Source organism: Petaurus breviceps, unplaced genomic scaffold (assembly GCF_028583685.1).
Source record: "Petaurus breviceps papuanus isolate PSGF00001 unplaced genomic scaffold, PetGlider_PUasm1.0 90730, whole genome shotgun sequence".
In the NCBI taxonomy this organism is placed as follows: Eukaryota; Metazoa; Chordata; class Mammalia; order Diprotodontia; family Petauridae; genus Petaurus; species Petaurus breviceps.
In genome coordinates, this window is record NW_027187324.1 from 9,256,613 (window position 1) to 9,270,327 (window position 13,715).

The 13,715-nt window shown below is 38.9% G+C and overlaps 1 long non-coding RNA gene across 1 annotated transcript in view; it reads left to right on the forward strand.

The window, feature by feature from the left end:
* LOC138145154 (uncharacterized) overlaps positions 1–13,127 on the forward strand; it is a 233,560-nt gene extending 220,433 nt beyond the window's left edge. Inside the window, exons 8-10 of the long non-coding RNA XR_011164124.1 lie at positions 1,722–1,805; positions 5,778–5,950; positions 11,147–13,127. This is a non-coding gene — a long non-coding RNA (uncharacterized lncRNA). The remainder of the gene's footprint in view (positions 1–1,721; positions 1,806–5,777; positions 5,951–11,146) is intronic.
* The last annotated feature ends 588 nt before the right edge of the window (positions 13,128–13,715 follow it).

Consider the following 13,715-nt stretch of genomic DNA (forward strand, 5'->3'; position numbering starts at 1 on the left):
AGGGAAGCAGAAAGTAAAAAGGGAGGGATGGAAGATTAGAGATTGGAGGTGATAGTGGACATAATCTGCTGGAGAAGACAGAAAAGGAGGTGATCAAAGGTACATGTAGAAGAATTTGTCTTGACAAGAAGGACAGTCTCTGCATGTGAGATAGGGATGAAGGAAGAAATAATGGGAAAGGATGTTTATGTGAGGTGACATGAAGAGGAAGTTCCCAGAAAGTAGCATGAATTAAGCTTCTCAGATGAGAGAGTGGGCAGAGTGGGTGCTATGGGAGTCTCAAAGAAGGATAAAAAAAGTTTGGAGAAGATGCTATGGTGAGTGAGATAGTGAAATGATTAGAGAGGTCTAAGAGGACTATCTTGAGATTCCAGTTGGGATTATGTAAGCTAAATTTGGACTGGACTCAGCATGGTTTTGTGATTTTTCTCCAGCTTCATTCATTCAGCACATGAGCAAGAGTGAAAGAGACAGATCATAAGAGTAATAGAAAAAGGAGGAGCATCAGAAGAGGGGTTGATATTCTTTTTTTTTTAAAAGCAATTGGGGTTAAGTAACTTGCTCAAGGTTACACAGCCATTTATTTCTGGGTGTGGTGCTAAGTATCTGAGCCCAGATTCGATTCCAGGTCATCCTGACTCTGGGGCCGTTGCTCTTACTCGCTGAGCTACCTGGCCACCCCAAGGGGTTGATGTTCTTTCTTCTTTAAAGGGAGAAGACTAAGTAAAGCAAATAGCTTTGTATTGTTCTGTGTCTATTACTCCATTTCTTCACACACATGTGTGATAAGAACACCACAGTCCAGAATCATTCTTCTCTATTGACAAAGTTCTTCTAATTTTATATCCCTTTGAACCTTATTCCCTACTACAATGATGCCTATTAAAGATAACCTTTTACCTCTAATACTTGAGTATTTCTGCATCTTATTTTGCTTTATTTGAAATTATTCCTGTTTGGCAACTTTGAAGGTGAACAGGGGAAAAAAGTATCAAGTTTCAAAGTTGTATTCCCACCCCACCCCCTACATGTTAATTTCCCTATAAAAGAAATGAAGAGACCTAGTATTGTCAATTAGGCATCTAATAAGCATTTATTAAGCACCTACTACATGCAAAGAACTGTGCTAAACTCGGGGAGTACAAAGAAAGGTAAAAGATAGTCTCTGCTCTCATGGAGCTTACAGTCTAATAGGGTAGACATCGAAAAAACAACTATGGACAAAAAAGGTACAGTAAGGATAAATAGGAAATAATCAGTCCAGGGAAGGCAATAGAACTAAGGTGATTGAGAAAACTTTCTACAAAAGGTAGAATTTTAGCTGCAATTTGAAGGAAGCCAGGAAAGCCTTTAGAAAGGGGAGATGAGGAGGGAGAGCATTTCATCTGTGCCAGAGAAGAGTTGAACAAATGCCCATGCTTGCTTTTCTGGTCTTAATAACAACCTATAAAGATATTTATGCCCAGATAAATAACATAGTGTGAACCAAGGACCATGAAGAGTGGTCCTACAGTAAATACCGCCCATAGTCCTTGGAACTTTCCTGAAGTTCTTATGCTAGGGAAAAGTAAATGGCATGGTCATCTGATTGGCATCCCAGAGTGAGTTGCAGCTAGATTGATGATGAGGATGATTATTTTTTTGCCTTGGAGATGAAACATTTTGCCTGGATAATTTTTCCTAATGGTGTTGAGATTTACATGTGTGTTTATTTTTATTAGGCATGTACTGATCTGACTTGGTGTTGTTTTGCTGGCAGCCACTTCCTTGAGAGAGATCACTGATTCATAACAGCAGAATTTCAGGTGATTCATTTGATCCATTAATCAGAAGGGTCCTTCTACTTATGATCTCCTATGGCAGCAAGTGGCCTCTTCCTGTTTAATGGGGACTGGGTCACTTGATAGCCATTATCATCTTCCTTTCTAACTTTTAGTTTTATAGGGATAGCCATCCATTGCTACTGTAAACTCACCCTCAAAGGTCTAGGATTCTTCCGGGTCTATTTCCCAGGCTCATAATTACTCCTGCTCCATTTTTGGTAATTTTCAATTTTTTTTCAAGCATTCATTGCTGAGTCCTGAATTTAATTTCTTTACTCAAATTAAATAGAGCAGCAATAATAATAGTAATAACTTTTAGCTAACATTTATCTAGTACTTGGTGGTTTCAAAGCACTTTGCATATATCATCCCATTTGATCAATGTCAGCAACAAAATGACTTGCATTTACTGGCACTTTACACTTTATGATGTGTGTTCACATATATTAGCACATTTAATGGGGAACACAAAATTAAGATTTGCCTTTGGTAATTCATGCTATCTTGTCACATTTTACTATTAGTTGCTAAACTTCTTAAGAGGCTTCTCTTTTTACATAGGGTGAGGCAGATTTGTGACTCCAAAATACAGTTGGCCCAGTTTACTCATATTAATACTGTGGGAGAATGAAACTAAGTATAGTACTCCGGTCTCCTGCCATGTGAATAAACCATATCTGAAGCCTTGATGGTATCAGTTCAAATCAACTCAACTCAATTCAAAGACATGATTTAGGCAACATTGCCTATCAGGGGACTTGAGGTCAGGGAGACTCAGATTTAATTCTTGAACCAGTCACTTACTAGCTATGAGACCCTGGGAAGTCACTTAATTTCAGTTTTCCCATCTGTAAAATGGAGATAATAAAACCACCTATATCATAGAGTCGTGAAAATTAAATGAGAAAATGAAGTGCATTGCAAACCTTAATGCTCAGCATAAATGTTACCTTATTACGTGCTAAGGAAGCACTGTGCTAGAAATAGAAAGGCAAACATCTGAAACCGTCTCCACTCTCAGGGAGCTTACATTCTCCTGGATGATAGATCCTGGATCTTAGAATGAGAACTTGATCTAGAATCACAAAATCTGAGTTCAAGTTCCAACTGCCTAGATTTGCAATTCTGGGTCTTTTACTTCTCAGTGGGCTTCATTTTCCTCAACAGGTAAAAGCAATCCATTGGCCAGATTGTCGATAAGATACCGTCCAGTTCTAGCTGGACTCTATATTGTGTTCCCAGGTTGGTTAACTATGACTGGATGTACTCAGCCTTTATATTTAAAGACTTCCAAATGAGCACTATTCCCTTCACATGAGAAGCAATGTGATACGACAGAACTAGGTATGTCAAACTCAGATAGACATGGAAGCCACTGAAGCACATGTGAGGATCTTTGTGGGTCACATATCAACTGAGAAAATCACATATTGAAATTATTTACATTCTACTGTAATTGTATTTATTTTGTTAACTATTTCCCAATTACATTTCAATCTGATTTGGGCCTTACTGAGGAATGTTGTAGAGGCCTGATGGTTTTGGCCTGCATGGTTGACACTTTTGGTCTTGACTTCAGAAAAGACTTAGCCTCAAATCCCACTAATCAACCCTCTATTCCGGTCTTTCCCACTCAGAGGGCAGCTGTCCTTGTTTAAGGCCTAATCACCTCTCACTAGGACTATTACAATAGTCACCTAATTGGTCTCCTGGACCTCTCCAAATCCATCTTCCACTAAGCTGCCAAACAGATGCATACGGCTGAAGCACAGGTCTGACCATGTCCCTTCCCCACCTTCTCCATCTCTCCTACTACCACATACAAACTTCAGCTGTTCCCTATTTTCTCTAGGATAAAATACTCATTTCTTTGCTTAGTATTCACAGTCTTACTCCAGTCTACCTATCTTTCTAGACTAATTGAACATTATTCTATTTCTGCTATGTATTTATGTTCCAGCCAAACTTGGTGTCCAATTTCCTGTTTCCTATACACAGCCTTTCTTTCTCCGCTGTGCCTTTGTATGTACAGGCTGTCCCTCATATCTGGAATGCTGTCTCTTCTCACCCCTGCTTCTTGGAATCACTAGTAATTTTCAAATTTCAGCTCAAGAACCATCTTCTTAATGTGTGTGTATGTATTTTGCATGTAGGTTATATTTGGGAAGTAGCTTGCCCTGGCATGATAGATAGTTGTTCTTGGTGTGAGAAAGATCTGGAATGAAGTACCAAATCTAACATTTACTATCTGTGTGACTCTGAGCAAGTCATTTAACCGTTTAGCATCCAAAGACTGAGGCATCAAACTTGCCGGCCTGAGGCTTCAAGCAGCCGCAAAATCTAGTAATTGGGAAAAGCTCAACAAAATAAATAAAATACGATATAATAGAGCTATTGTTAATTTGTGGTTTTCTAAGTTAATGTGAGGCCCTCGGGGACTCATTTCTTTTTGAGCTTGATGCCACTGTTCTAGGCAACTCTCAGAGACTCCAAGTTGTAGACAAACTGCTGATTTTTGTTGGTACGGGGAGTTTCCATACTGGGAGGTCAATCGACCAATGCAATTGCAAGTCTAGACCAAAAAAAGGTACTTATTTCTTTTTTGTACATGTTTCTTCCCCAGTAGAATATAAATTCCTTGAGAACAGGGATTGTTTCATTTGTCTTGTTGCATTCTCAAGGACTAGCATATTCAATTTTAAAATTCTTACTGATTTGAATCTGTCACTAGACATATGATTCTGGCCAGATTAGTAAACCACTCTGAGATTCAACTTCCTCATTTATGAAATAAAATAAAATAAAATGTAGTCTCATTTTTTTTTTTGGAGGGGGAAGGCAGGGCAATTGGGGTTAAGTGACTTGCCTAAGGTCACACAACTAGCAACTGATAAGCAAGCTGGACTGTATATTGTGTATAGAGTCCAGGGCTGAGTGCTTTATTCACTGAACCACCTAGCCACCCCTAAAATGTAGTCTTAAAGCTCAGATATGCACAAAGCTCTGTGAACACCTGTAACCACACTGTAAATATCAGCTATTATTATTTCACGTGGTGTAAAAGGATTCTGATAACTTTGTTGTGCAGCAATTGCCTGGTTTCATTATTAGAATAATTAACCCTGGTAGTGAGCTTTTATTTTTTAAGTGACAAGAGATTTATATCATCCTATGTAAGGGGCAAGGTTTAGCAGCCAGTCTACCATATAATCTAGATTAGCCAGAAATTTTAGGGAATGGTTCTACTTAATAGATTCTTTTTGGTAAACTGAATGTTTACCAGAAAATCCTTTTGTGTTATAAGCTTTTTACCTATGATTTTTCCAAAATTCATTCATTGATCTGATTTTTTGTCTTAGACCAACTATGTAATCCAGGGGGAAGGAACACTGAATGATTAAGGAGATGGGATCTGATGCTGGATCTACCACTATCTGTTTGTCCTTGGGCAAACTGCTCAGTCTTTCTGGGTTTTAGTATATACTCATCTGTTAAAATGAGAGAGTTGCTGGACTAAATGACCTCTTAAAATCCCATCTGGCCCTAACAGTTTATGGTTCTAAGTACAGCATAGGGAACTGAATTTTTATATTGATTTAATTTTTTTTTACTGATGATTGAGGATCTTGCAGTGACTCAGGATCAGATTATGAATGTGACTTATCTTTGTGCAGTCTTATATATGTAGATAAATAGAAAGATAAAAAGAGAGATTATTTTCTTCTTTGACAAGAAGAAATCAGAGAAACAGGAGGCAGAATTGAAGGCATGCGGACCTTAGAACACAGTGTAGGGATTTTTGTTTGTTTGTTTTGTTCGGCTGAATCTAATATGATCTTATTTCCTCATGTTTTTCTATACTTCCTAGAAGTGGTGTACAATGAAAACATTCTCAGTAATTAAGGGTTCTGATATACTGGATTTCAAATAACTAGATTTTTATTATAACCCTAGCCCCAGTGGAGACCATCAATCAATCAATCATCACTCACCAAGGATTTATTAAGCACCTACTATGTGCCACTCATTGTGCTGGGTGCTAGGAATTCAAGCACAAAGAATAAAAAAGTACCTACTCACAAGTAGCTTATATTTTAATGGAGGGAAACATTAAGTATATATAACAGGTATGTATATACATATACATATATATATATATTTCTTTTTTTTTTTGCTTTTTTGGGGGGGAGGGCGATTGGGATTAAGTGACTTGCCCAAGGTCACACGGCTAGGTTTGTGTGTGTGTGTGTGTGTGTGTGTGTGTGTGTGTGTGTGTGTTAAGTGTCTGAGGTCGGATTTGAACTCAGGTCCTCCTGACTCCAGGGCCAGTGCTCTATTCGCTGTGCCACCTAGCCGCCCCCATATATACATTTCTTAAGTGAACAAATACAAATATATGCAAAGCAGTTACATACATGGTAGTTCGATAAGGAGAGTGCCAGTATGTAGAGGAATCAGAAAAGCATTCAGGAAGAAGATGAAACTTTAGAACAATAAGAACAAATGAGATAGTTAATTTAAAACTCAAAATCTTATGGAAGTGAATGTTGATAATGAAAAATAAATTAATTTTATTAAAAAAATAACAAAGGAGATAAAAGACATAAAGAACATGGAGTACAAAAAATAAAAATGACTCAGATTCATATGGATTTTTGTGGTTGTAAAGCATTTTAACATGCAACAAACCTGGGAGAAAGCTAGTACATGTATTAATGTCCCCGTTTTACAGATGAAGAGCTAGTGGTTACCTTGCTGACTCACAGTCACAGAGTTTATACCTGGAGTAACGGGAGATAGAATGGGGCCCGAGTCTTTACGTCAAGTGCTCTTTTTTCCTGTTGGGAGACAGGGAATGTGGAATTATTACCGTTTTACCAATGACTGAGGTGAAGCCCAGGGAAATCAAGTGAGTGCCTAGGTTTTGGTTGAGAGTACAATGAAATAAAATAAAATAATAAAATAAAATGCAAGAGGTGTTGTTCTCAGCCAAGTACCATACTTATGAGGCACAGGGATTTTTCATTTTATAGGAGAAGTTGATGAGACCCCATAACACTCAGACCAGATAGAAGGAGTGAGCAAACAGGCTGGCTAAATGCTTCAGCTCTTCTTCTCTAGCCTGAAGGGAGATGATTGCAGTTAAGGCCAGGCATATACCAAGATTTGAAGGACTCTAGGAAATTCCCCCTCCCTCATAGGTCTGCCCTAATCAGGCACCATAGAGTCTGAAATTCCACCATTAGAAATTAATTCCCTTGAATTAAACATTGCCTTCCCCTTATTACACAAATACCACCACAAATGGCACCATGATAAGTCCTTAATACCCTTGTGGGAATTAATTGATCAGATCACTTTCTTCCCTGAGGGGAAAAAAACCCCCAGATCCACCAGATAGCCAAGAAAGCTTAGGAAGGGGAAATCAAAAAGGGGCGCAAGCTTTTCCCCCAACGTGGTGCCGAAGGCAAAGAAGGAAGCCATTGTCCCCCCCAAGACAGAAACCAAGTCCAAGGCCTTGAAGGACAAGAGGCAGTGCTGAAGGGTGTCCATAGCCACAAAAAGAAGAAGATCCAAACATCCCCCATCTTCCGGCGACCCAAGACACTGAGACTTCGAAGGCAGCCCAAATACCCTCAGAAGAGTGCCCCTCGCAGAAACAAGCTTGATCACTATGCCATCATTAAGTTTCCCTTGACCACCGAGTCTGCTATGAAGAAGATTGAGGACAACAACACCCTGGTCTTCATTGTGGACGTCAAGGCCAACAAGCATCAGATCAAGCAGGCCGTAAAGAAGCTGTATGACATCGATGTGGCCAAGGTCAACACACTGATCCGGCCCAATGGAGAGAAGAAGGCCTATGTCCGTCTTGCTCCAGACTATGATGCTTTAGATGTTGCCAACAAAATTGGAATCATCTAACTTACTGTGTCCCCATTCCACCTACAATAAAATTAAAAGTTTTCCAGAAAAAAAAAGGGGTGGCAAGAGGGAAGGCATAGGGGGTACTAAAGACAATTTGTGAATATTTAGCAATTGACCACATTGCCAACCCTGACTGCCATGGTCGACAGTCAAGAAAATCAAGAGGCCCCTGTCACTTGAAAATGAGGTAAGTGCATGGACTAATCACAGGGATCCTATAGTGGCAACCCTTCTTCCCCTGCCCTTTACCTGAGATGTCACTCTGAAAATTCTTGGGACTTCCCCTTGAACCCTGGGAGGGTCATGAACATAACTTCAGAAACCCTGTGCTGAGGGAACCACTCAGTGTACTTTCTGTTAGCCCAGAATACATGTGTCTTTGTCCTTTCTTTCACAGACTGGGCTTGTTGTGAAAACGTTCACCTGGCACACATTCTGTTCATTGGGGAAGACACAACCCTGTGTTTGCACGTTTCAAGGCAGGAGTTAAAGTCTACTTTGGCAAGCTTTACAAGGAAAGAGAGAAAAGAAAATAAGAAGTATAAATCATCTGGAGGCCAGAACACAGGATTAAAGATATTTGATCCATTTTAGAAAGGCCTTCTGCTAGCATGTGTTCTCCTAATGACCCTTTATTCTCTCCTTGGCCAGTAGACACTCCCATTCAATTGGAGCTAAGGAAGTGACATCTTAAACTACAGGCTGGCAGTAGGGGGGAAACAAGGCATTTCACCTTAACTGATGGGTCAGGGTTCCCCCACAATAGCCCAGGTTTATGGACTTGTTTTTAAACAGAGTGTACACTTTGAGAATTTCACTCAAGTGTTTATATGATAGCACATCTTCAGAAATAATAAACACTTAGTAACCCTATGCCTCTTGGTCTGTAGTAAACAGAAGAGAATGGCATGGTTCCCATCTTGTAAACCAATCTGCTCCTCTCCACATGACTAATTTAGTTGTGTGTTCACAAAGAGTTGATGAGAATCAGATTTTAAGGGGCTTTACCTCATCAAATTGGGTGATTTTTGTGAAACCCAGCCAGCCTGTCAGATTTGTATCCATTTGCACAGACTTTAATTAACTTTCCTTCCTCTTTAGGTATTATGAGAACTAAAGTACAACTTACATTTAGTCACCTAGATAATTATTGTCTGTCGATTCTGTAATAAAATACTACCAATCAGATGTGCAATGTCACTCTTTACATTCCTGGGGGTTAAAGAGAAAGGCTTGTTTTACATGCCAAGTTTACACCAGAACAAGAAAATGGGGGGAAAAAAAGTGGCTACAAGTCATTTTAAAACATAACTTCAGCCTGTGTCTAGAAGGCTATAAGGAAAGCATCCAAGCAGCCTTTTCTGTCCTCTTCTAGCACTATCCATGTGGAATTTTGCTGATCATTATCAATCTGTCAGGGGGTTACCTTGGAAAGCATAGCAACATGCATCTTCTTTTTCATGACTGGGAGGTAGAAGAAAGAGCTAAGATTTTTGTTTATAAAATCTGGGTTCAAGTCTCAATTTTGCCACAAATTAAATTGTGTGATGCTGGGGGAACTATTTTAGTTTTTTTGGATGGTCAATTTGTTCATGAGGGTGCTAAAAGGAGAACTTTTCTAAGGTCCTTCTGACATTCTGTAATCTGAAATTCAGTCTAAATCAGTCCTGAAATTACAAATGTGTGAATTCCAAAAGTTGGTTTTAAGTCAGTTTTTTGTAACTTAGAACACATGTTCATATTGAAATAATAAGTAGGGTTTAGGTTCCCATGTTGGGCACAGAAGCCTATTTAAACCATAATTCATTACTTCAAGGAATCAATGATTTTTATCAATTTAGGGGTGGTTCTTCCACTGACCTTGATGAAAATTCTTCCATGCCTTAGTAAGTAGTATTTGTTGAGTTACCATGGACCAACAAATTTATCACCTGGTGGCTATTTTTCTGACGATGGAACTCCCTACACTACCTGTCCTTGAATAATCGATAAAGCCTGCCCTAAATCCACGTATTCAGAACCTTTCCTGATGGGTAAGACTTCCCAGAGCTAGCAATCACCTGACATAGCTACCAAAAATCTGGGGTCATCTCCACTCTCGTTGTTGTTGTTGCTGTTGAGCCTATTTGGGGTTTTCTTGACAAAGATACTAGAATGGTTTGCCATTTCCTTCAACTCATTTTACAGATGAGGAAACTGAGACAAACAGGGTTAAGTGACTTACCCAGGGTCACACAGGTAGTAAGCGTCTGAAGGCACATTTGAACACAGGAAGACTAGTCTTCCTCATTCCAGGCCTGGCACTCTATCCCCTGTGCCACCTAAGTCTGTAGTTAGAAAAGTTAAACCATAACTCTGGTGAAATAGTCTTGTTTTTGTAACTAAAAAAAAGAAAGTAGAAAGCAGTGCTATTTTAATGCTAGTAATTATGACAAAAATGAAAATGGAATTATTTCTTTCTTCAATTTTGGTACTCCGTACTTGAAAAAGGACAATGAATTTGGAGAATGTGTATTTGTGGAAATTCTAACAGTGACTTCTGGGCACTTTCAAGAACTTTGCGGACTTATTTTTCTGATTTTTGCTGTGTCTAATTTTCTTTATGAACAATTTTCAGAGGAACAGGGAGAAAGGAGAGCTTTCCTACTTTGCACATAGCAGGAACCAGTTGAGTTTGAATGTAGGTAAGTTGGCAAATGCTAGAAAGATAGTGGGGGAAAAAAGAGGAGGAGAAAGAAGATTAAAGAGGAGAAAGATGATTAAAGATATGTGCATGTGTGAGGAAAAGATTGCCTGAGGTGGAATTATCCGAATTGTGAGTGGTGAAAGAGACCACACTGCCACAAAGTACACTTAAAAAGCACAGGATTAGAGAAATTATCCTATCTTTAGAGAAATATGAATAACTTGTGAAATAATTTCTAGTTGCACAACATGGCTTATGGGTTCAATTGTACTTTGTATCTTTTGGGAATTCTCCTTGCTCTTCTCCAATTTATTATCTTTTTCACACATGTAATATAACCATACATTTCAATGGATTTTCAAGATTTTATATTATATTATAGGGAAGATTGCTCTGTCAGGTGAAAGGCTGGACTAGATATACCTGTTAGTTCCTAAAATTTTATGATTCTATGAGAAAAAAAGGATCACATGTGTACTGTTGACTTAAAACATCAAAAGGATTTAGTACAGTATACTTCTTTGTGTCTTTACCCATACTCCTTCCTACCTATCTTAGAAGAAGAGGGGGCATCCTTATCTTTGCCAGTCTTAACATCTCTTTCTATGTCCTTGATCCATTCTCTACTTTCAAAATTATGATCTCTGAAATTCCCATCTGTGTGACCATAAATGTCAGCTTCTTCCTAAAGATTTTTTTCTCCTTTCAGGAAACTGGAGAGACTCTGGAACCATGTCTTCCTTCTCAAAGTTGAAAAACAGATGAACGAGATTGCTCTTCTCTCCCAAGCTCCCAGCAATTCTACCCTACATGTAGGAGGGGAACATTGAGTCTCCGCCAATGAAGAATCACACAAATGGACTTTAAACCAGGATTACATTTGTATCATTCCTATTACTTCATTACTATGGAGTTTATTCCCATTCCCATTCCTATTCAAAGTTTAATCTTTGTCTTCATGGTGACTGTTCCTTCAACCTTCCCCCTACTAAAACCTTTTCTGGTTTTCTTTACTTTCTTACTGAATCCATAGGCAGCTACTTCAACTATGCCTTCATATCACCTTAGCATCCTTTGTCCCTCTGACCTTCTGATGTTTCTGCCCTAGAGATCCTGGGTGATTCCAGTGGTTCAATTTCTCCATTTTGGGGCTGCCACTGATGTCTAGAGAAAGCAATGAATTAAAGATTATTTGATCTACTAAAATTCATGGTATTGGACTTCAACTGGAAATTCAATGCTACACAGCAATAATTTTATTCAACTTTTATTAATTCCACATTGAATTATCCACAATGATTGCACTAATATTTCCCCCCATTTTTCTCCAGAGCCCCACCTATCTATCCCTCACTCTCAGAAGATGACCTTGCCTATTTTACTGAGTGGTTGAGGTTATGAAATGTAAGCAACTCCCCTCTCCTCCTCTATACTTCAATGCTTCTCTGTCCCTACCCACAGTCTCCTATTTTCTTTGGAAGAATTAGTCCTTCTCTGCCTTACCAAAGCTTTTTTTTGCTACCTTCATTCTACCTTCCTGCCTTTGATTCCTTTCTCCAAGACTCTACTCTATTAACCACATTCATATTCTTTTGCTTTTTCAGCATCTTCCTTTCCATTTCTCCTGTCCTAAAAATACTTTCCTTGACATTACTGCCTCCTTAAGCTAGCATCTCAACTCTCCTCACTTTTACAGTCAACATCTGGGAAAATAGTCTACACTTGCTGCTTTCATTTTCTCGCAAAACTACTCCTCAACTCCTAGCAATCTGGCTTCCATCTCCCCCCAACTCTACTAAAATAGATTCTCAAAAGCCATGAATGCCATCCTAATTATAAAATCTAATTGCATTTCCTCATTCCTTAATTCTTTTAACCTCTCTGTTGTATTTTACATCATTAACCATTTACTCTTTTCCCCTGGATTCCATGACACTACAATTTCCTAGTTCTCCTTCTGCCTCTCTGGCTGTGACTTCTCTGTTTTCTTTGAGTGCTCTTCTTCTCTTGCCCTCCCAGTACATAGGAATTTCCCAAAGATCTTCCCTAAGTTCTCTTTTCTCTCTCTTTTCCCCTCTCTTGCTAATTGCAGCCAGGCCAAATAGCTTCAACTATTGCCCCTTTGCTTATAACTTCCAAATTTTTTTTTCCCCTGGCCTTATTCCTGGGTTTCAAACTAGCATTTTCAACTACATATTGAACATCTCAGGGGATGCCTTATGAGCACCTCAAAATCATCATGTCCAAAACTGAACTTACCACCTTCTCCCCCAAACCTATTCCTACTCCTGACCTTTTTTTCTCTGTGATTGACATCACCATTTTCTTGATCACTTATGTTCACAATCTGATTGAGTTTCATTTATTCTGACTTTTCTATCTCCCTTACCCTCCATGTCTCATCACTCACTAAGTCCTTTTACTTTAACTTCTGCTATGTTTTATAAGTTTATAATCTGCTTTCCATTTCACTGCCACCAATCTAAATCAGGGCTAAAATGATCTCTTTTCTGGATTATTGTAATAACCTTCTCACAAGTTATTTCACTATACATTTCTCCTACCTTCATTTCATCCTACATCAATATCAAACTAATCTTTCTAATGCAAGATTTGATCTCATCACTCTGTTGCTCAAGAAGATTCCATTTCTCCCCACTACCTACCAAATAAAGTTCAATTCCCTAACATTGTGTTTTGATTTCCTGTCTATTTTATCTACCTTGTCTCACATAATTTCCTATCACATGCTTGACAGTACAACCAGAGCAGGCAACATTCATGGTTCACCAGACCAGAACCACAAACTGTGAGCAGTTTGGTTTGCAGAAGTTAGTCTATATGAAAATATAAAATGTAGTACTCAAAGGGTCCCAAGACATTATCTGGTTCACCACCCTAATTTTTCTGAGGAGCAAACTGATACCTAGAGAGGTTTCATGACTTGCCAAAGGTTGCACAGCATGGTGAAAATAGAATCTATTTTGTGTCACTCCTCACTCAACTTCCTTTTTCAGTACACTATCCTACTCCTCCCCCTCCCCCGGCACTGGAATGACACTTCTGGGATCCCTTATCCCTACCTATAGCTGCACAGTTGTGATGAACCACATAGAACTAGGCTAGGCATCTTCTCTAGTCTTGGTCCATCTAATGGTGGTAGCACAAGCCCAATCTCAGGTATTGCTGATTGAAACTGGGTAATTCAAAGAGGGTATGGTTGGTAGAAGTACAATACAGTTCTAGGAAGAAGCCATTTGGCACCTGGAAACATAAAT